Consider the following 21,229-nt stretch of genomic DNA (forward strand, 5'->3'; position numbering starts at 1 on the left):
GCATGTTTGATAATGGATGAATGGATATTAAATGTTTATCTGAGTGTTTTCAAAGGGTTTTTGTGAATGCTGATGCTGTGGACAGGAAGATGCTCGAGTATCTTACATCAGCCAATGGTGACTTTGTTAAATCTTTAAACTTCCAAATAAAAGTTCAAGAAGTCACAGAAGATTGTTCGAGTGTATTTGGACGCAGCGGCAGTGGATCGTTCCAATGTGGTAGTTATTGTCTGATTTAAAAGCTAGTGCAGTAATAAAAGCTGTTGTACTAAATCATACATCAGTCAGAAAGAGTTAGCCATGTCCTGGATCTTCTTTGGCATAATGTTCCTAATATGGACACCGTCCACAACAACCGGACCCATTCTAATCTGGAATACCCAGAATACAATGCATTTTCCAGGGTTTTACTCTGGTTTTGAGACTACAACTTAATATACATTAAGCAAAATCTTTTAAGACGTTCTCAAAAACATGCAAAACCATATTTAATGTTGGTCAACCCGAGGAGTAACGTAAAAGCTATGATCTGATGGTTGACATTGCTGAGCAGCACTGTGTATGTGCTACTAAATTATTATACTGCCAGTAAAGTTCTATTAATTTAAGCATTCCAAAGTCACTTTCATCACCAATTGGAAAACTCGCCATGGCTTTACAATCTAACCTGGACATCCTTGAAAATGTTCTGCCTTACTTATATATTTTTTTTCCATAGTTAAATAAAATGAGGCCATTTCCTTCAATGCCAGCCCCATTATGATAACCTCTGATAGTCTTTTTAGTCTCGTAGGCCAAGGCAACAAGACAAAGAGCTAAATGCTGGAATTATCAAAGCCATTAAATGTTCAGATAAAGTAATTCGCTATCAAACACAACTGATCATCCAAGAATATTAGACCATTACAGCAATTCTAAAGAACCACGATCTGTCAAAGAAATGCAATTTCAGTTCTGAAAAGGTCTTTATTCGTCAGGTCATGATGGCTGGGATTGAAAGAGAATTAGAAAAACTTTGCCGTCACGTTGCCGTCCGGGTTGCTCTGCTGTTTCGCCTACATTATGTCGGCTGTAAGCTACGGAGTTATTTTTTTTAGCTAAACAACAGCCGACACAAACATGCTCATCATTCAGCACCGCTTACACATCCTTGGAAATGCCTTCACCTTTTTTACTTAGCTTTACTTTATACGTGATCCTATGGGTGAACTCCAAACATTCAGACAAAATTTGACAACTAGATGGTTTCTTAGTCAGCGTGGGCCCCATTCAGAGCCAGCGGGGCTAACAGGAATCTGCCTCAGGGCAACAGGGAATGCTGTCAGTGGGATTATTAGGAAAGGCTCACTGACTGTTTTCCTGACCGCCTGTTCATTCAGGAGAGCTTCCCCTGAAGAAAAGCAACGCAACACAGCTGAGTGAATTCAAACGGTTTTATTTAGACAGATTTATACTAAAATGAAGCAACTAGTGAGCTGAAAAGTACAAACTACTTGATAAGAGGCGTGGAAAAAGTAAAATAGCTGTCCAAAAACCCTACTTGACTATACCGGCTGCGTCTCAACACATATCTTGCGTCTGACCAGCCTCAGCAGTAAACGGCAGAGATGTAAGCAGGACAAGACAAGGTTTCAGCCATGTTTGAAGCAAAACTGAGAAGCCATTTTTCCTTGTTGCTGCTTTCAAAAACAGAGTTTCATCGATCACACACCGTGGGCGTGTCCAAATGCAGGGTCTGCATCCTGCCAAGGCCGTGTTGGAAGGCCGATTATGTCACAGAGATAATTTTGAGTTTTAATATAATTTTGTGAACAGCCTTGCACATTTATTTGGTAAAAGAAGGCAATTAAAGCAAAAAAAAAAAAAAAAACACAGCTAGTCGAAGACAACTACTTTGTGCTGTACCTAACAATTTACATTTTGGAAACATTATTTGTCTGCATCTTTTTTAAAAGAGCTTTGAATCAGTGAGATTTCGACCTAAACGCCATTAGAGGGCCTCAAATGACCCGCACGCCACATTTTGGGCACCCTTTTTTAGTTCTAAAACAGATATAATATTATACGGAAGTATCAATGTGTGAATAAAATATAAAATAAAAATACTATACACTCTGTACATTATTGTAGTACGACGGAGTATTATGGCTATGCTAAGAACATTTAAAAAAATAGAATAAAATTACAGGAATAAAGTCGTAAAATTAAGAGAGTAACAAGAATAATATTACAAGTTGAAATGGCATGAGAATAAAGTCGCAGTATTTACTAGAATGGTTATAACATTATGACTTTATTCTTGTAATATAACTTTATTCTCAAAATAATGTTATTCTTGTATTATTTTTTGACTAATCTCATAATTCTTTAGTCTATATGTTATGGCTTTTCTCAAAATTTTATGACTTTATTCTTGAAATAATTTTTTTTTTTATTGTGGCCCTAATAATCCGTTGTAATTATAGCATATAAGATTAGTCATCTGATATTTTCAACTGTTTTTTTTTTATACAAAATGATGACCACTATAAATGTGTGCAGAGTAATCATCTTATGAAAATTTTCATACCACTCCATCCCTATTTAGGCACGAAAAATGAAAAACTGTGACGTATTGATAAAGTCAACGTCATATAGTCCCAAGAATGCTGTGAACGATGCGGCGAGGTGCAGCAGGGCGACTAAAAGGTCAGACTGGAGTCCTGAGGAAACATGAACAGTTTAAGAAAAAAGCCACACACCGTGCAATTCCTAAATTCAAAAATAATCAAATCTTCTTACTATTATACAAGCTTTATATTGGATTCCTAATAATATCTTGAAACATTATTATTTTCCGGCGCAAGGAGGCTAAGGTCTTATCTCTGAGTAATACATTTCCAGAGGGTTTTCTGGAATTTTCCTCAAGTGACCAAAGGTAGCCTCCGCTGGGTTTCACCTGACCCGACTACCTGCCCACCTGCCAGTTTGTTGCTACCTTACATGCAGCAGTGGTCCTGCGTTTCCTGCGGCCCTGTTGCCTCTCTGCTTTGTTTTGCTTGCCTACAGACTTTCCAGCTTGGTTGCCTGATGGCACCGGTATGCTCACTGCACACAGCAAGCCTGCACTCTGATCATGGCACACACACACCCACAATGTTCTTTGTTTCTTTATATAAACTACTATGCCACCTCTTTGCCAGCTGCCCCTCTGAACCTGTCCCAAGTCCAGAGAGGCTGGCTCTAAACTTTTCCGATGACAATGAAAACAGTCGGAGGTGCACAGTTAAGATGCTACACAACTTTCTTGCTATATTTGGCGACATTTCAGACAAAAAAAATAAATTGGTACCATCCAAAGTCGGAATCGGCAGGTCGGGCTTTTTATAAAGATCGATGATCTGCCAGAAAACTGCAATCGGTGCACCCCTAATAACTGCTGTCCATATTGAGCACCGTTATGGACATTCTTTTGATGTTTGTGTGAAAGTCGGGGATTTAGGAGATTAGGGAATGTTTCTATTGTGATGGATCCATGTGAAATGAACACAAGTGACCTCAAACCTGATGCACAGGGTTCGTGTCGTCCTCGGTTTTCACCCAACAAGCCCTTAAACTAATAACAATAAAAAAAAATTAAAATCAGTAAATGGGAAGCTCAGACACAAGCCATCCAGATTTAGCACAGAGGCCAAGAGTCAACGCTGACTGAACAGTACAAATACGCACAATTAGGTAATCTGTTAATAAAGTAGATTCTGGGACAAAACACTTACGCCCAGACGATAGCCTTTGCCCCCTCTCGTGCGTTACATCGGACAAGGAAGCGGTGGCTTCTCTTTGTACGCTATGACAGTCCAACAGCATGAGGAAGTCCCCTCCGCCCCCTCCGTTCTACTCGTAATAGCATTAGCGATGCTCTGAAGACCACGCATGAGTGCTCTCATCAGCACAGTGAATAAATGCTTTCCATCCAGCTAAGCCTCGCCGCTCCGTCTCTGCTTATTTGGACTGGAAGCAAACAGAAGTTAATCAGTATGAGCAACTGTTCCACAATATGGGAGGTGTCAGACGAGATGAAGGATTCACACTGAGATGACTCTTTCTGACAAACAACACAAACCCCAAAAATAACCTGTCAACATGTAAACGTTCCCACTCGGCCGCGGACCATCTGACGGCGAAAGAGCCGTCAGAAATGAGCTCCAGAGAACGACGGGAAAGGATCAATTATGTAACTGCAACTTTTTTTTTTTTTATCGTTTGGTTGTTCCAAAACGCTTTACTTTTCTGTCTGAAGGCTGAAGGACGAAAGGAAGGAAACCCTCCAGTGAAGCTGATGGAAATGGCAAAATTTGAAATGATTTCCTCAATTTCGCAAAAAAGGTTTTTAACCTCCACTGATTCAGTAAACAGATCACTCTAATCTCTGAATTGAGACACCAAATTTATTTTACAATTTAATTTCAGTAATCATTTTGAAAAAACACAACTTATTATTTGACACAATTTTTTATTTTAAATTAGAAAAAGTTTTAGAAAAAAAAAAAGAATTTATTTTTCTATCCATTTGATATTTGTGGGAAATTTTGTTAAAGCACAGCACACAGTTTTCAACTTAATTGCAAAAACTTTTCTTCTAAAAAAATATATATATTAATTGTACTTTCAGCATCATTTTGTTGTGGAAATTCCCCAATTTTTCCATGTACAGAAATATCTGAAAACTGGTAAAACTTGCATTTTTTTATGCAATTTAAAACATTAAATGGTCCTGCATAATTTTTAGCCAAAGTGATTTCAAGAGCGATTGTGGAAAGCCTATAGAGCCACAGGATGCAGACACCTGGACTAGATGATTAGTGGGTAATCTATATCTTCCATTAGTAAAAAAGACCATGTCCTCGTCCCCAAACCACTACGTCACTGACACATGCAGCCAGTCGCATTTCTGTTTACTTTGATTTTGTCAATCAGCTTTTCCCTCATGTGAGTTCAGGGTTCAGGTTCAGTGGGTTATGAACAAATGATGTCATTCGTTGCAGAGAGAGTCGCCACCTTTGAGACCGCCTCTCCCTCTGCCCCTCAAAACTGTTGGGCAAACCATAAACTCCTCTCTATATTTAAGTATTTCAGAGTCAAATGAAGTCAGAGTTAAAGCCTTGACAAAACTGGGTCATCAACAGAGCAATGACACCAATAGAGAAGCAAATTTGAAACAGAATGACCAAAAGAGAAAGACTCAAGATGTCGTGCTGATCCAGTCCAGACCTGGCAGTATCCTGAAACCCTTTGCTGTTATTGTTCAAAAGACTATGGGTGCATTCACACCAGCTGCTTTAATCCAACTCTAGTTCATTTGCCTAGAAAGTTTGGGGAGGTGTGAATGTGAAGTCAAATTCTCATGCCTACAAACCTCTCTGTTTGGTTGAAGTTAACTCTGGTGTTGTTTGAGTCCATATAAGGATGCAAGACCGCTCCAAAAGCAGGAAACAGATTATAGCGCTAGGCATTCTGGGTAAATACAACATGGATAAACTCAAGAGTCTGGCGACAGCTGGAGAAATGGCTCATGGCCTTTTACCACAGACAAAAGAGAAATCCTACAATCACTTAAAAATCTGACACCACTCTGTTTTTGTTTGCAACTTGTGAAGGAGGATTCTGCGTTTGTCTTCTTCTGAGGTATTCCTGTTGTTTCCTTCAGTGGTTCTTTCTTGGTGCAGCGCCACCACAGGCGAGGGGGTAGAACAGTTTTTTCAAAAGCTTTGATTTGCTCTGTGAAAGAGAACCACAGCATTGTAACAAATGTTGCAATTTTGCTCCAGAATCTAGCGTACCGGACTATCAGGCGTGAAAACGCCCTAAATCTAATTACCCTCAGCTGCAAACTAAAAATTTACTAACTTATCTAGCAGATGGCGTCTGCCTAGCGTTTCGCTTCAAGACGAGGGCACCCCATTTGCAACACGTACCGTCTGAATTCAAAGGACGCATATTCCTGAAAAGAAGATATCAAAACCCATAAACGAGCCCCAAACCATGAGCTTGAAATCCCAAGGTAACCGGATACCTTTGCTTACCACAAAAACGGCCTAATGGCTTAAAAAAAAAGAAGAAAAAAAGAACCTGTCAGGTCTCTCCGTCTTGCGCCGCACACACTGCGCCTATCAGAGGAATCTAAAATTGAGCCGTGATGCCTGACTGTGGGAGGGGGCCTTGTGCGAGGTTATGTGGAGACTGTGTCTCAGGTGTAAAGCTGCCAGAGCAGAGACAGTGACTTCAGGCCAAGAGAGCGATTTGGGTCAGTTGGTAATTGCGTTCCTGGACCACAGGGGACTTGTTGGCAATTAATCCTGCCAATGAGCCATGTGAAATATGCACAGGGGACTGATACGTGCAGCTCTGTTAACGCCGCTCTTTCAAAGAGTGATGGGGTAAAATCTCTGCTGCTGACACCACAGTCACAGCGGCAATAAGAGAGCTGTTAAAAAAAAAAAAAAAAAGAGTTAAAAAATCCAAGCTCTTCAGATAAAATCTGAAATTGACCCGAATAAAATTTCACCAATAATATCTACACATTTTAATTTGAGCCGAACATCCCTAATCTAATCTGGTCTCTCATTACTTACCTCATAAAGTTCCCATAAAGAAGAGGAAGCATAGAAAAAAACACTGCAGCGTTTCCCCTATTTATAGTTATTTAAATTTTTAAAAATGCTCCGCAAAATGCAAAATAATAAAATAAAATGAATAAATCCATGTTCTTTTACAGCTTTCAGTGTGTTTCCATTCAAACGTCTTTTCATCATCCTTATGTCATTTATGTTTTTTTCAGTTTCGGTGTTCTGGCACGTCATTAATAGCTGTGTTTTGCCAACAACACGCTCCAGTAATCTGACGGCCTCCAGGGGCCGCATCTGTCACTGCGTGCCGAGCGAGCCGATCGCTCACTCCTCTGAAAAAGTGTCTCATTAGCCCCCGCTCTTTTGTCTAATCGAAGATTACTCACAAAGAGGCATCTGATCTTCGAAGTGACAGGGCCACAAACGAAATGTCACACAATCACTCCGCCGTTTGGAACTGGTGCCGTTATGACGGCGTTAACGATGGCAGCCGCTCGCCAGCCGCCACGAAGCGTGACGGACGACGAAAGGGAAGTTCTCAACAGAAACTTGTCTTGCAAATAAGGCAAAGCAGCGTGAACCGGCCTTCGTAGTTGTAATATGAAACATGAATCTTTTCAGGAAGTTTGGTGGCGTTGTCATGAGAGTGGAAAACCAGTGAAGAAGTGGACTCTTGGCAGGGATTTCCTGCCAACGACATTCTGCCACAGTGGAAGAAAACGCTAAATAATGTCTGCTATTACTGACAAGTGTGGAGAGAATTTCAAGACGAGAGCTGGAAAGTACAGTGATGCCATTATCATTATATTACTTGAAAATGGTCTCAAAACAACAATATCATATTTAATCGCAATAAATCCTGGGACAATTTATCATTCAGCAAAATTTGTTGTCATGACAGGCCTGTTATGACAAAGTTTTAGCATGCCATCTTGTATTTTATTGTTTAAATCACGAGAAAAAGTTTAAATTTGAAAAAAAAAATCATTGCACCTTTAACATAATACATCTACCACTGCGTAGAGCCAGAGTCTTCAAAAATAAAATGGAAGTAGTACAGCTGCATCCCTAAAAACAGCGCACATTCATTTTTCAATACGTTGATTAAATCTCTCATTGAACCAACAATGATACAACAATTTACTGTTCCTAATTGCGGCCATCACCTGCTGTTATGAGACATCGGGACTAAAAAAAAAATTAAAAAATGTGCAACTCCAGATAGACGCGAGTCAAATGATCGTTCTCTGAGGACGGGTCAATCCTCAGAAGTACGGTTAGCAACTCCATCATCATCACGTAAAAACAGTTGGATGGTGAAATTTCATTATGAAAATAAAACCTAAACTATAAACTTTGTCATGGACCTCTAGAGGCAAAAATAATCTTGACATTGGAAGAGAAACAAAAGATTGAAGTCTGCATTGTGAGAAGTTTTATGGTTATAAAATGGTAATCGACTCCATCAGCTGTTTCCAACAAATCTGATAACGACATCAGAGCGTGAAGGTGTTTTTTTGTTTTGTGTGTGTGCATATGTTGGGTGGAGAAGCAATAAGTGCAGGCAAAGTCTTCTAAAGAATGCCATCAAAGTGCCGAAGACCTTTAAGTGAGGTAATGACTCATGTTCCAACACAATAACAGCTACCAGCGTGCAGCCAAACCTTCCCTGAAACGAGCGGCCCAGCCAAAGCTTTGAAAGCTACTGAAAAATAATACGTCTGAGATTGTTTATTGACTCGGTCTGTCCAGCGTAGCAAGAAAAAAAAAAGAAAGGGGGAGGGGGGAATTCAACCCAGGAGTGGAAAGAATACCCAGATGCACAAAAGAAAATAAATATATAATGCCATGTTTATACTAGTTAAATAAAAAGAGGCGTTAAAACCGAAGTAATTATTCCCAAACAGAAGCGACACGTTTGTGATCTCAGCCTTTCAATCTGCATCCTGAAGCTCAAACAGGACACAGTGATAGCAGATAAGAAGGCATCAATAGCTGTAAGATAAACACAAATTGAAACTCTTTATAAAAAAAAAACAAGAAACACACACACACAAAGTAATCAGCCCCTTAAAGTGATTCTCCTTAATAAGAAAGATAATCTCCGCTTCAGCTGGACTCTCCTCAGCTCTGTTCAATCCTCTGGGCAATTGCACTTGTTAATCATGCCTTAATTTATTGACGAGATTCATTTGGAAGGCTCATCTTAAAGAAAAAAAAAAACACGCCATCTCCTTTCCATCTGTCCATGCCAGTGTCTTGAAATTAAGTAGAGATACCAGATTAGTTGAGTTTAAGAGCATTGGAGGAAATAACTTCTTAAAACCTCTAAACTAGCTCTAAACACTCGGCTTATCAGACATTCTTTGGAGCGTTCTTGATACCGTTGTTGTAAATGACTTTTATCAGCTCGGTAACTCGCAGTTAAACATTAATGTGGCATACTTAACAATCTCATGCATGCTCCGTTCAAAGACATCCGATAGTGTGGAAGAACGAGCTACTGAATGAACGAGGGCTGCTCAGAAATCACAAGGTCGACCAGTGAAGAGTCTGTCTCCGTGCTTAACTCTCAGCTTCCTTCAGTCCCTGATGAACATTGTTACTGTTTGATATAGAAAACTAAAAATGTCAAAAGGAGACAACTAGCAACATAAACACAGGACCTAAACTTCCTTGCCTTTTGATCCATACTTAACACAATTAGACACAAATGAACGTTGACAGATCATGTTGCACTGTTAAAGTGGCAGAGTTGTGTATTTTCCAGGCACATGCTGCTATTACAGCACAATCAACTCACTATGTTACCTACAGTTGTTATAAAAATGCAATGTATATCAAATGTGACTAAAAGAAATTTTACCACACACCAAATTCCTTACTTTTGGTGCCATGTTTATTTGATCTAAGGAAGTATTTCTGTAACATTACAGCTGACATGAAGTGTTTTAGTTAAATTATTAAAAACAAACAAAAAAACAAGCATACACTCTAAACAGCTGTTAGTTTTATTAACATTTGCATCCAACAAACACAAAATTCTGACTTTTAATCAGACTTGTTAACAAAGGAAGGTGGTTATATTAACATGGAGAGAACTTTCAATGATCCAGTGTTTGTCACCTTGGCGCTGTGGTGGGTTGTGTATTGGGCGCCTCAAGAGTTTTGTTTCTGCATCTGCTTTTCCAAAGTTGCATAGTTTTCACTTAAAGGTCACTGGAGATACAAGCCGACTTAACAGATAGTAAAGTTTCACAGAACCTTCTGGAGAGTTCTGTTTGTTCAAGAGCTTATCAATAGGTGAATTTGACTGAAGGCAGCACCGCATAGTGCTGAGCTGACATGTAACGCGGTGCGCTTTAAACAATCCAAGCTGGTGGGGGATTTTGTCTCAGCACTGTGGAACATCACCGTATGGCCTTCTATTAAAACATTTAAAGAGCAGCATGGCCACAGCCCTCTGACAGTCATAATCTATAGCCCCGTTTTCACCTCTAAAGGAGATCACAAAATACCAACAATACACGAGGTTCTCTTTTTAACAGGACACAATGTGGAAAACGTGAAGCTGTATGAATACAATAATATATAGAATATTTATTATACAGAGACAGTCGTAGAAAAGCAGCGTGGCTTCAGTCAGAGGTTTCTTCAAATTTGCCACAGCCATCACCTTCTACAACAACTCTTTAGAGGGGCAGTATTATGTAAAATTGACTATTTTAGCTTTACATCATGTCATAATGTTATTCGTTCATCAAAAACACACCTATAGTGCCGCTTTGATTCTTACATGATTGAGAAATCCTTGAATCTCCCATGGCAACCATTCATCTGTGCAAAACCTGGATGGACCTAAAACCTCCTTCAATCACAAAGCTTCTCTGAGCTGCAGTTTCCACCTCACAGAGCAGACTTCTCCTACAACCTCTACACTCAGCTCCTTCAGACTAGCCAGCAGCAATTAGCAAACACCAGGTGGAACTGCTCATTAGCTAACTTATTATATACAAGCCTCTTCTCAGTGAAACGCTGGTGAAAACATTGCTAAAGGGTTAATAGAGGAGCCATGTTGTGATGACTTCCCGAAGGCGGAGTCTCAGAAAAAGCAGGAGATTTTAAAGAGACAGAGGCCCAATTTCAAGGTGTTAAAAAACAAAGTAAAATGTATTTTTAGTTATATTAGATATATATAGCATTTTTATAAGTGAAGGTAGCAGTTACTTGATTGTGCTATAAAATGGGACTATATGCCTGGAAAACAAATTATACTGTCTGCCCCTTTAATTAAATGAGTTACAACATTTAATTCCCCTTTGGAAATTATTTTTGAATTGAACTGAATTCCCCTGCAAGTCTTTGTATAAATGGTATGAACAAGGAAAGTCAGCGAAAAGTTGATTTACTACAACCTACACAGAGGTGGACGAACTGACAATCTGCAATAAATGTTTAACCTTCATGTCTCAACAGTAGCCATGCTGAAATACAACAAGGAAGAAGAGAGGAAAAACAAAACTGAAGGGACTGGAGGCAGGGAAGACGACTGGCGGCTCGTTGACAAGGTGCTGGGGGGAGTGAAGGGGGTTGAAAGAGGGGATGTGCTGGAAAGAATGATCCGCAACAACCTCAGGTCTCGCTGCTGAATCTTGGCGCCAATGGAGACGGAGCACCTGTTGGAGATTGCCCCGCTCTGCAGCTGATTGGGCGGTATGTGAGGCAGGAGCAGTCATGTTCTCGCACATGAATGTTCTTCATAACACGCGAGAGCAGGTGAGGCGGGTTACTAACGGTTTAAAAGCAAGGAGTTTCTGGTAAGGCCTGTTTGGACCCATAAAACCACAGAAGCAATGAAAAACATTCTCATTTTTTGAGTAATAAACATGAATACGAATGGTGTTTTCTTTACTACCCAAAATGTATCAGCTTTTCAGAAATAAAATAACTAAAAGTGAAAAGCAGAGGGACTCCAAGTGTAATTTAAGCATAAAAACTAAGACAAATTACACTCATTTATTCAAAGGAAGACATTACATACTCTATAGATAATGAAAATATGCAGTTGCATTAAATTAATATTACTTCATTAGAAAAACATAAAACTAGAAAGGCTGCATTGCAATGAGTTGAGAAACAGGAAGTTAACTGTTTCTCAATAAGTCGCTCCAAGAGTGATTAAGCTTTGACATTATTTGGCAACAAACTACCACCATCATGTCTGACTGTAGGTGTGATGTTAATTTTTTTTTATTATTATTTTTCAAGTTTTTCTGGGAGACGTTCCACTTTTCTCTGTTGAGTCCACACAATATTTTTCCAAACGTTTTGATGATCATCAGAATGCTTTTCGGTAAGTGGGATTCGTTTTGGTCAACAGACGATTTCGTATATGGATGCCATTTTTGCCATTTGTGCACCAATTGCAGTTTTCAGGCCAATCACCGATCTTTCAAAAGCCTTACCTCCCGCTTCTTTCAATATCAATTTTGGCCGACATTAAAGGAATCTTGGTTAGCAAGCTGGTCTTGAGACGATTCAGCATGGTCCCACGTTTTCACCATTTAGCGGTTAATGGCTTTCACTGTGGTCCAAAGAAAACGTTGTTACTTTTTAAACCAGGCAGTATTATGTGTTTTCCAGGCTTGATTGTGCTATTCTAAAGCACAGTTGTAGCACAAGTGTTGTGAAGAAAGTCTTCTGAAAAGCTTCACATGAGCTCATAAAGAATAAAATGATAAAAAAAAGACATTTCTTAAACTCGTATAAGGCTTCCAGGGACCCAGCCTGCAACGCGGCCAGTGTTAGGACGAGAACACTGACTACGTAATCGTCGGCGGTTATAAAAATGTTTTATATAATAATTGGGCCTCTGTCTCTTTAAAAAGTCCAGCTCTTTCTGAAACTCCGCCTTCAGAAAGTGATCACAACATGGCTCCTTTGTTGATCGTTTAACATTTTTACAAGCGTTGCACCGAGAAGTAGCTCGTAAAAGGAGCTCCAGGGATGCGCAGTTCCAGCAAATGTTTGCAAATTGCTGCTGGCTAGTCTGAAGGAGCTGAGTGGGGAGAGCTGCTCAGAAGCTTGAGAACTGCAGCTCTGAGAAGGAGCTTGATGCTCGAAGGCGGCGGTCGGTTCCACCCAGGCTTTTCGCACAGCTGAATGGTTGCCACGGGAGATCCAAGGATTTCTCAAACATGCATGAAATTATCAAAGCACCACTCCAGGTATGTTTTGATGAGGGAATAACATTACAACATCATGTAAAGCTAAAAAAAAAAATCCATTTTACATAATACTGCCCCTTAATAGATTCTGGCCTATTTCATGGTGTCGTTAAAGTTCTAAATCTTCACATCTGGAACTGGCAGAAGTGAAACTGAACCCCCAAAAGAGTGCTTAATTACAGTAAATTAATGATTAACTGATTAGTATTTCTTAAATTACATCATTATCAAAGATCTCCAAAAATGATGTTTCTTCAGCGTATTTTTGTCATGAACATTTCTTCTGCGTTTAGAGAAGAAGAGAATGGGATTAAAAGCAGATATGCTGCTTCCTGTTGCTTTTTCAGACATTATATTGATATAGATATGCACTTTCCTGCACTGGCTGCATACAGTATGTTCGGAAAAGTCTTCTATCAGAAAAAACAACCCCAATCACAATAATTGCATTAAACCATCAGTATGGGCAGCAGCAGCAGCAGCAGCAGCAGCAGCAGCCCCCACAGCCAAGTAAAATCATTTAGCTCTTCCTTAACTTGTGGTGAAGAAAAAGCTGCCAGGTAGGCGCAATAAAATCTTTGAAGTGTGAGAAATAGAGCCAGGAGGAAGGTCAGACTTGTTAAGGTGTAGCTATCAGTTAGAGTGGATGTTTGCAAAGCCACATTTATTCAATGAACCAAGCTGTCTTGTTTACTTTTTCTCTCTCTCTCGCTCTCACACACACAAGCAAAATATATCCACAGTAAAACAAGCCAGGCTTTTTACCAAATTGGAGCCAAAAATATCTAATCTATTAAATCTCTGAGCTTTTGTTTATCACCTCTAAGCTCGAAGTGCTGCCCCGTCAGACACACTCAAACCGGGAGGTTAAAGGAAACATCCAAGTGTCAAGCAGGTCTGCTGCTGGAAAAGGGAAAAAGATTTCCAGATTTCCTAGGTGAGCCGGTGAAACAATCCCAAACAATTGCCTTGTCTTTTCCATATTTACAGATACAAACTGGAACATTCTGTAAAAGCAAGTAAACAACAATGACACCTGCCTGACACCACTCAAGCTTCCTATCAAGCAGCAGCTAATAATGACAAACCTCCCTCCCCACCTCTAAAAGCAATATGATCTACAGTGTTTCAGGAAATGCAGCAGGAAACATGGATGAATCAGCCATTTTAACGTTGTTTAACTCGCCTTATAAACGAAGCCTAAAATGATACTCACAGCTTCTCTTTAGATCTTTGCGGCACACAGAACTGCTAGCTCTACTAAATGGCACTCAGTTGGAAGACTCCTCTCACCCTTAGAAAGGCTTTGCGCTGCTGAAATGACTCACATCCCCTCTTCCATCCTCTGTCAACCATCACGAGGAGGTAAACATTTCCAAATATGGAGAAAATATGGAGACAGTATTGAGGGCAATATCAGTTTGGTTTGCTTTTAGCTAGGAATGCCAAACTATGCGAGCCACAGAGCCAGTTCTGTGGTGCATACCTCTCACTTGGAATAATAATGATGATGATTGCAGGGAACTTTTCGCAGTTGTTTGGGGTTCAGTCTGACCTAAGATGGATGAAAACGGGAGACTGTTATCTCAACTCTTACGTTTTAAGGATGAAACTAAATAGATAGGCCGACGAGAATTTTGAGGCTGACTTCCACTCACTGAGCTGCTGACACCAATGTTAGGTTCCAATTTATCTTTAAAAATGACCACACAGGTAGATATAAGAGATTTATATAAAAAGATGTTCTGCCCTTTCTACTATCACTTATTCACTAGGGGAAGAAACAGCTTTCATATCATTTTAGGTAACACAAAATGACTGCTGAGTGGACACTTAAAGGGTGTTTTCACAACAGATAGTCCGGTAGATGAGGGACCAAAATTGCAACATTTGTTACATGTGCTGTTCGCTTTCACACTGAACTGTCTTAAAGACCCGAACGTTTCAAAAAACAGTTCACCTCCTCGCCTGAGGTGGAGCTGCAGCAAGAACTACTGAATGAAACAACACAAAAACCTCATAAGAACACACTGAGGGTAATGAAATGTAAACGAAGATGGAGTAGCGTCAGATTTTAGTGATTGTAGGATTTCTCTTCTGTCTTTATTGAATATTTTAGAAAAACATTCTAAAATAGGCAAATTATTTAATAATTAATTAATAATTTGGAGGTAAGTTGCACAGAAAAATCCTGAAAGGCTAAACTGCAAATAGGTGGGGGCCCGCCGTATGTTACAACGTCATAAAAAATAAAAAACCAGAAACAGCAAACAAGCTAGCATTAGCATGGCACTCCAACAAAATGCTCAGCATGAAGACGGAGGAAGACGTGAGTTTGCTGAAGACTGTGTGTTGAGTCAGACATGTTTAGAACTATCCCAACCGTAGCAAGGCTATCCTTCAAAAAACTCCAAATGATCCATTTCTAGCAACAAAAGAAAACACATGCTAAAGAGTCCAAGTCATCAGCAGAAAGCACGTGGTAATACTGATGAACAGAGGAGAAGTATTTTCCTTTTCAGAGAGAGTCGGATCAGGCTTAAAGTTGGACAGGATTAGGTCGGTGCATTGCTAAATTGCAGAGAAACAGAATTCACCCTGCAAAAACTGGCAGGTAGAGATTGCTTATTTACCACATGAAGTCATCTCCCTGCACAGACTGTCTTCAAGTGATTAAGAAGGTGTAATTAAAGTCTGATTACTCCCATGAGAGCCATGGGTCAAAAGCTTAACAGCTGCTAAGGGAGAACATTGCATCGACCTTCCTGGACTGGGATTGTATTGAGGAGTAGCTTGAGAGTCTTCATTTCCTGAAACGGCACAACCTACTTTACACAAGTCCCTCAGGAAAGGACCACCAATCAGTGCAGTTCATGTTCACACATTATTAGCAAAAACGTTGTTCCTGGAGAAATATGCCTAAATATACTCTGTGCAATATTTATTAGGACACCAAAACAAGGTGGAAACAGGATTTCCCGATTGAGTGTGAACAGAGTTTTTTTCCAAATTGTGGAGCTTTTAAGAAAAGAGAAGAGTATTCGGAAATGAAAACTAGGAGGTAGTTATTTTCAAGAATAAGCAAATTTCCACAGACTGTACTTAATACATGTTTAGAAGGACATGTCGGGACATAAAATAAAAACATTTGAAACAGATATGTGGGAATGTTTTTATCTTTATATTGAAAAGCCATGACGCCACAAAATTTTCCATTTGGTCGATACAGAACACCAAGACATTAAGTAAGGTTTCTGCATGCGGTCAGGTTTTTTTTTTTATTTATTACATCTGTTTTCATGGCAATTTGTAGAAAGAAAAAAAAATGCTAAGACCATTTGAAAAGATCACTTTTCTAAACATCCAACTGTGTTCACTGCATTGTGCTTCAATCTGAACGCCAGAGGAAAGCTGGAGACTCTGCACTCCTTACATTTGCTGTTTGTTCAAATATGAAGTTATGAAGAAAAACTGTGACTCTAGTGATAAAAAAAAAAGCTATTCCATAAATATCACCTCATTTGTCTCAGTGAGGAAACCCAGAAGCCAGCATACACTGTGTTCCAAAAGTATTCACACCCTTTCTCACATGGCAAACTCACACTTCAATGGATTTCACTGGGCTTCTGGAGCAACACATATTTTATAAATACAACTCTGAAAGGCTTTAGTGGGCATTTCTAGTCAGCCCCTTTTTATTTTAATACCGGTAAATAAAGTCCAACTGCAACATTTTAAGGAGAAATGCTAGACAGGGTAAAGCCGTGGTGCAGGTTAAAACGGAGTTTTAAAGAAAAGGGAGGCAGAATTGTGCTGTGTAGATGCTTTTTTCTTACATAGGGGAGCTGCTTATAATTAAGAGCTAAACATAGGGCAGTACTGGCAAAATAAAACTGTGGTAGAGGCCATGACAGACGTGAGACTGAGGCGATAGATCAACTTCCAGAAGGACAATGACCCTAAGCAAACAGCCAGAGTTATAATGCAATGGTTGGCATCATGGGTCCCCAACCCTGGTCCCTCAAGGCCGATGTCCTTCCAGTTCTGGGTGCATCCCTGCTCCAGTACACCTGACTCAAATTAGGGATGCAAATATATGAAAATCTGGGCCGATAATATCTCATATTAATCTTGCCATAAACGATAATCAGTATTTACCAATAGTATATATATATATTTTGTGAATAAACGACCGCACTGTTGATTTTTCCCACATTATCACTGTCACACGTCCAAACAAATACTCCACAGCCAATCCCGAAATACATACACAAATCGCAACAACATGGAGCGTTACATAATAATATAAGACAAGTATTACTTAATGAGAACCAGAACCGAAACACTAAAAAAAGACGTGTAGTGATGTTAACAGCGACATATTGCATCTGAATAATTCAAATTATCGCATTACTGCCTCAAGAGCTACAGAAGTCTGGTAAAAATCCACTGACTATAGTTCAGCTGTGCGGCAAAGGGGAAACACCTACAATATCAAAGTCCAGACCTGAATCCATCCTACAATCTGCGAGACTTTAACTCTGATGTCGGGGTTCTGTGTGGCTCGGCTGGTGGACCAGGTGCACCATGTGCAAACTCTACAGTCCTAACGTTTTAGATTTTTGTTTATAAAAAAGAATAACCCATGTCGCTTCCCCTCCACGTCACAATTCTGTGATACTTTGAGTATCACTCAGCTCATGAATGAAGACTTTTTGCAAGACACTGTATATGCAAAAGCTGGCATGAATCTATTCCTCCTTATTTCTGGTTCGAATCAAGGCAACAGTGCCTGGAAACTAAACACAAACATTTCTCACTTCATAAAACATATTCAAATTTATTCAGCATTACAACTGTCAAAATTATCACATGTATCTTAGTCGGAACAAAGCACTTCATAAGCTTAAGTATCACTTAACTGGTGTCCTAGTTGAAGTTTAGGGTGTTTCATCAGCATAGCTGTAATAAACCCTGGTGACACCATGCTGACGCAAATTTCTTTCATACTTTCCTGCTCCCTTCTTTTCTAACCATGTGTCTGAATGTGGCCTGATGTGAAGGTAACCCTATACTTTATGTGCAAAAGCACAAACAGAAGAGTAATCCTGTATTAATTGAATGGGTGCACATGCTGAGTTTAGGGTTACCTTTAAACTTCCTGTAGAACATCAAGTTTACCATAATAGAGTGTGCTAAATATATCCATATTTATGTTGCGAAAGTGGACACAAAAAAGGAACACAACATAACATGCAAGTAACAATACAGAAATACACCAAAAGTAATCCTACCTTTATTTCCCTCTTTGGGATTACTGGAAGACAGCTGAAGCCCTTTGCAGTGTGTTGAAATCTGCAGAGATTGAGAAATACAGACAACTCTGTTACACAGATTACCTAACTATAATTTGGCTGTGGAGGACCACGCCAGCATAGTAAACAGACTCTGTCATTTGGGAGCCATGCTTGTTCTGGGTTTCTGTCATTCATGAGTGGAAAGAACTCGGCCAAGCACCTGCATACTCCCCCTGACGACCACAGGGCAGCTAGTCCAGTATGTCAAGGTCCGGTTTGAACAAACTGCCATTTAAATAAACCAATAAATTAGTTGATATGTTTAACATGCAGATTTCTGCTATGGCGACCCATACTACACAAACTTGTCCCCTAAAACATGTGAGTAGCTGCTACACTCGAAATTGCCCCAACCAGTGCCACTCATTGGCAAAGTCAAACATAACCATTTAGATCTGGTGCCTAAAGAATCAGTTGGAAATATGTGTCATCAGTCAAATATTGTATTCATCTGAGGCAATGTGAGTATGTGTTTAAAGTCAATTCAGGTCCCTGGTCTCTATAGTGAATGCCTAAAGCAGAAATATCAGGTGAGCGCAGGTGTTTGAACGGAGCTAAAGCCTAAATAATGCTCCAAAGCACAATTAATTCATATTCAGTCATAAGTGTATTATAATAAACTTGTAACAAGATTACAAGTTTATTCATGCCAGTGATCATTTTGGTTGCCAAGCAGGGTAAACTGTAAAGAAATGTTGTTTCAATGAGCAGAAGCCACTTCCTGATTGCTTGCCTTTACCTAAATAAACTCTTTCAACAACAGAACCAGGTGAGTCAATAATGTCAGTTTGTTGGCTCAACAATTCTGGTGTCTGGTTACATAATCATTTATGTATTGTTGACAAATCCGTTTAGTGTGTAAACAACCCACGCAGGACACTAGCAACAGTTCATGGAGGATCCTGTAGTTGGTAAAAACATTAAACTGTCTTTTCAAAGACAGAACGTCAGAGCAAAACAGCCAATGGTCCTTCAGTATTTCTCTTTTAAACTACTAACTAACAAAAACGTCATCTGCAATACGGGGAAAGGCACCGTGTTACATGCTGCACCCATCCTTGAGAGTAGTACACACATTTGAAGCATATACTGCATGTGTAATGGCACGTTAATGTTATGCCATGCATGTTGTGTGAGGAGCTAAGAAATGCTTGTTAGGCCCAAATCTGTTCAAACCAACATGTACTCGACCTTATTTTGGGTACACCACAATATCTTATTTATTAAATATATACATAAAAGACATGATTTAAATTATTCAGGGAGGCTGCCAAACGCCAGACAGTGGAACTGGAGGAGCTGCAGGAATTTCTGGTTCGTACTGGTTGTGTTCTACATCCGACACTGGTTTTCTGGTTTCTCCCAGACAAAGTCTATTCTTCCAAACCAAACATCCAGTCCTAGCTAAAATCTTCCAGAAAAACCCAAAACAAATCAAAAGTTATGCAAGAATGTGTTAATGTCAAGACTCATTTATGAGGAGTTCCAAAAATCAGTCAATTTCCACCCAAACTTTCAGGTTTCTGCCAAGTAAGCTGAAGATGAAAATGGCTCCCAATTTTCTGCATCAATGTAAGTAAAACTGCATAATATATCAAAACACTAACTGATATCATAACTTCAACGTGTACAATATTACAACTGCAATTAAACCCTGTCACAAATAACATTTTGCCAGTTTAATTCACATCGTTTAAACCAATAATGTAGATAGTGAGGTGTGGACATCATAATGATAAAAAGAAAGAGAACAGTGAAGGAAATGCACAATTGATATTAATACAATATTCAGCAGTAATGCCGTTTTTATTGTTATTTTCCTAATCTTACTCTTCCTTTAGCCACAAGAGGAGATCTCAAAGGGAAAAACTCCCTGAGCAGCGATCTGCTTGAAAACCATTTGCAAAACTACGTCTGGGTATTAAGAAGAACAGATTTTGACAGTTTTTGACTAGCATGAACATATTCTCCTTTAATAAATTATCATTTCTTCTTAAATATTAATGCATTATCTGTATCAGCAAGTTAAAATGATGAGTTGTATATCAATTGGCTGTTTTTTCTCCACTCATTCTGGCAGTGGGGGGGAAATATATGCCAATTACAGAAACATTATGTGGTAATTTTTTGTTAACTACATCTAATCTGACACACTTTTGCTCATGACAACAGGTGGAGGGTTATTTCCCCCCATCCTTTTAAAAATCCACCACCCAGAATCAAACTCCTTCAAGAGTATCCTCATTAAAATATGCCAAGAAACACAAACAGAAGAAGCTACCAGGGGGGCCCGGGCTCAAAGGCAGCCGAGGCATTTATCTTTCAACTTAAACATCATCAGCGCTGTCAAATGAGCCCCTTTTTAGCCTGAGATTTTAAAAGACAGTTCTGTTTAATGTTGGTTGAGTTGAAAATGTGTCGCAGTGATGCAGATGTACTCGGTTTGATGACAGCTCTCCCTCGGGGGACCTTGTGTTATTGATTTGAAATTCACATCTAAGCCGAACTTTGTGTTCGGTCTTTTTAAGAGAAGAAAGTCAGGATTTATTTTTCATTTCATAACGGAGTCACATCTAAGGTCTAGACCGACGTTCTTGTTGCTCTCACGAAGAGGCAGCGGAGCGGAGGCTCTAAACTTTCACAAAGGTTTTCGGTTAAGGCGGCAGGAGGCCTTCACATGAATAACAGAAAACCTACCCACCTAACATGAGGAACCTTCACCGACTCTGTAACTATGGTGTACAAGTTCATTCACACTACATAAGAATTTCATAACGCATCTCTTCTTAGACACACAGGGTTTTGCAAGCCAGACGGTAATTAGAAGGTGAATATAAAGAACCCTCTAGGGAGGATCATTATAACAGCGCACACTGCATATTTCTGTCCACCATAACCTAGAATCCATACAATTGTATATAACTTCTATGCATATTTGACTTTATCATAACACCCTGACTGATGGGGAAAAGTAGCAGTGACTTTCCGTTTCGGTGTAAATCTCCCTCGACGAACCAGAACTAGTTAGTGTCATTTGGGA

General features: G+C 39.5%; 1 protein-coding gene across 5 annotated transcripts in view; it reads right to left on the reverse strand.

The window, feature by feature from the left end:
- Nucleotides 1-21,229, reverse strand: part of LOC102221655 (lipoma-preferred partner homolog) — a 180,268-nt gene that overhangs the window by 154,642 nt on the left and 4,397 nt on the right. For 2 of the 5 annotated variants that reach the window (XM_023339732.1, XM_023339731.1), the window contains exon 2: nt 18,127-18,187. The exons of 1 other annotated variant lie outside the window; for it this stretch is intronic. The gene's annotated coding sequence lies outside the window, so the exon portion shown is untranslated. Of the gene's footprint in view, nt 1-3,755; nt 3,898-14,048; nt 14,130-18,126; nt 18,188-21,229 lie in introns of those variants that run through there. 2 more of the 5 variants (XM_023339733.1, XM_023339734.1) reach the window with 2 other exon arrangements.

Source organism: Xiphophorus maculatus, chromosome 9 (assembly GCF_002775205.1).
Source record: "Xiphophorus maculatus strain JP 163 A chromosome 9, X_maculatus-5.0-male, whole genome shotgun sequence".
Taxonomy (NCBI): Eukaryota; Metazoa; Chordata; class Actinopteri; order Cyprinodontiformes; family Poeciliidae; genus Xiphophorus; species Xiphophorus maculatus.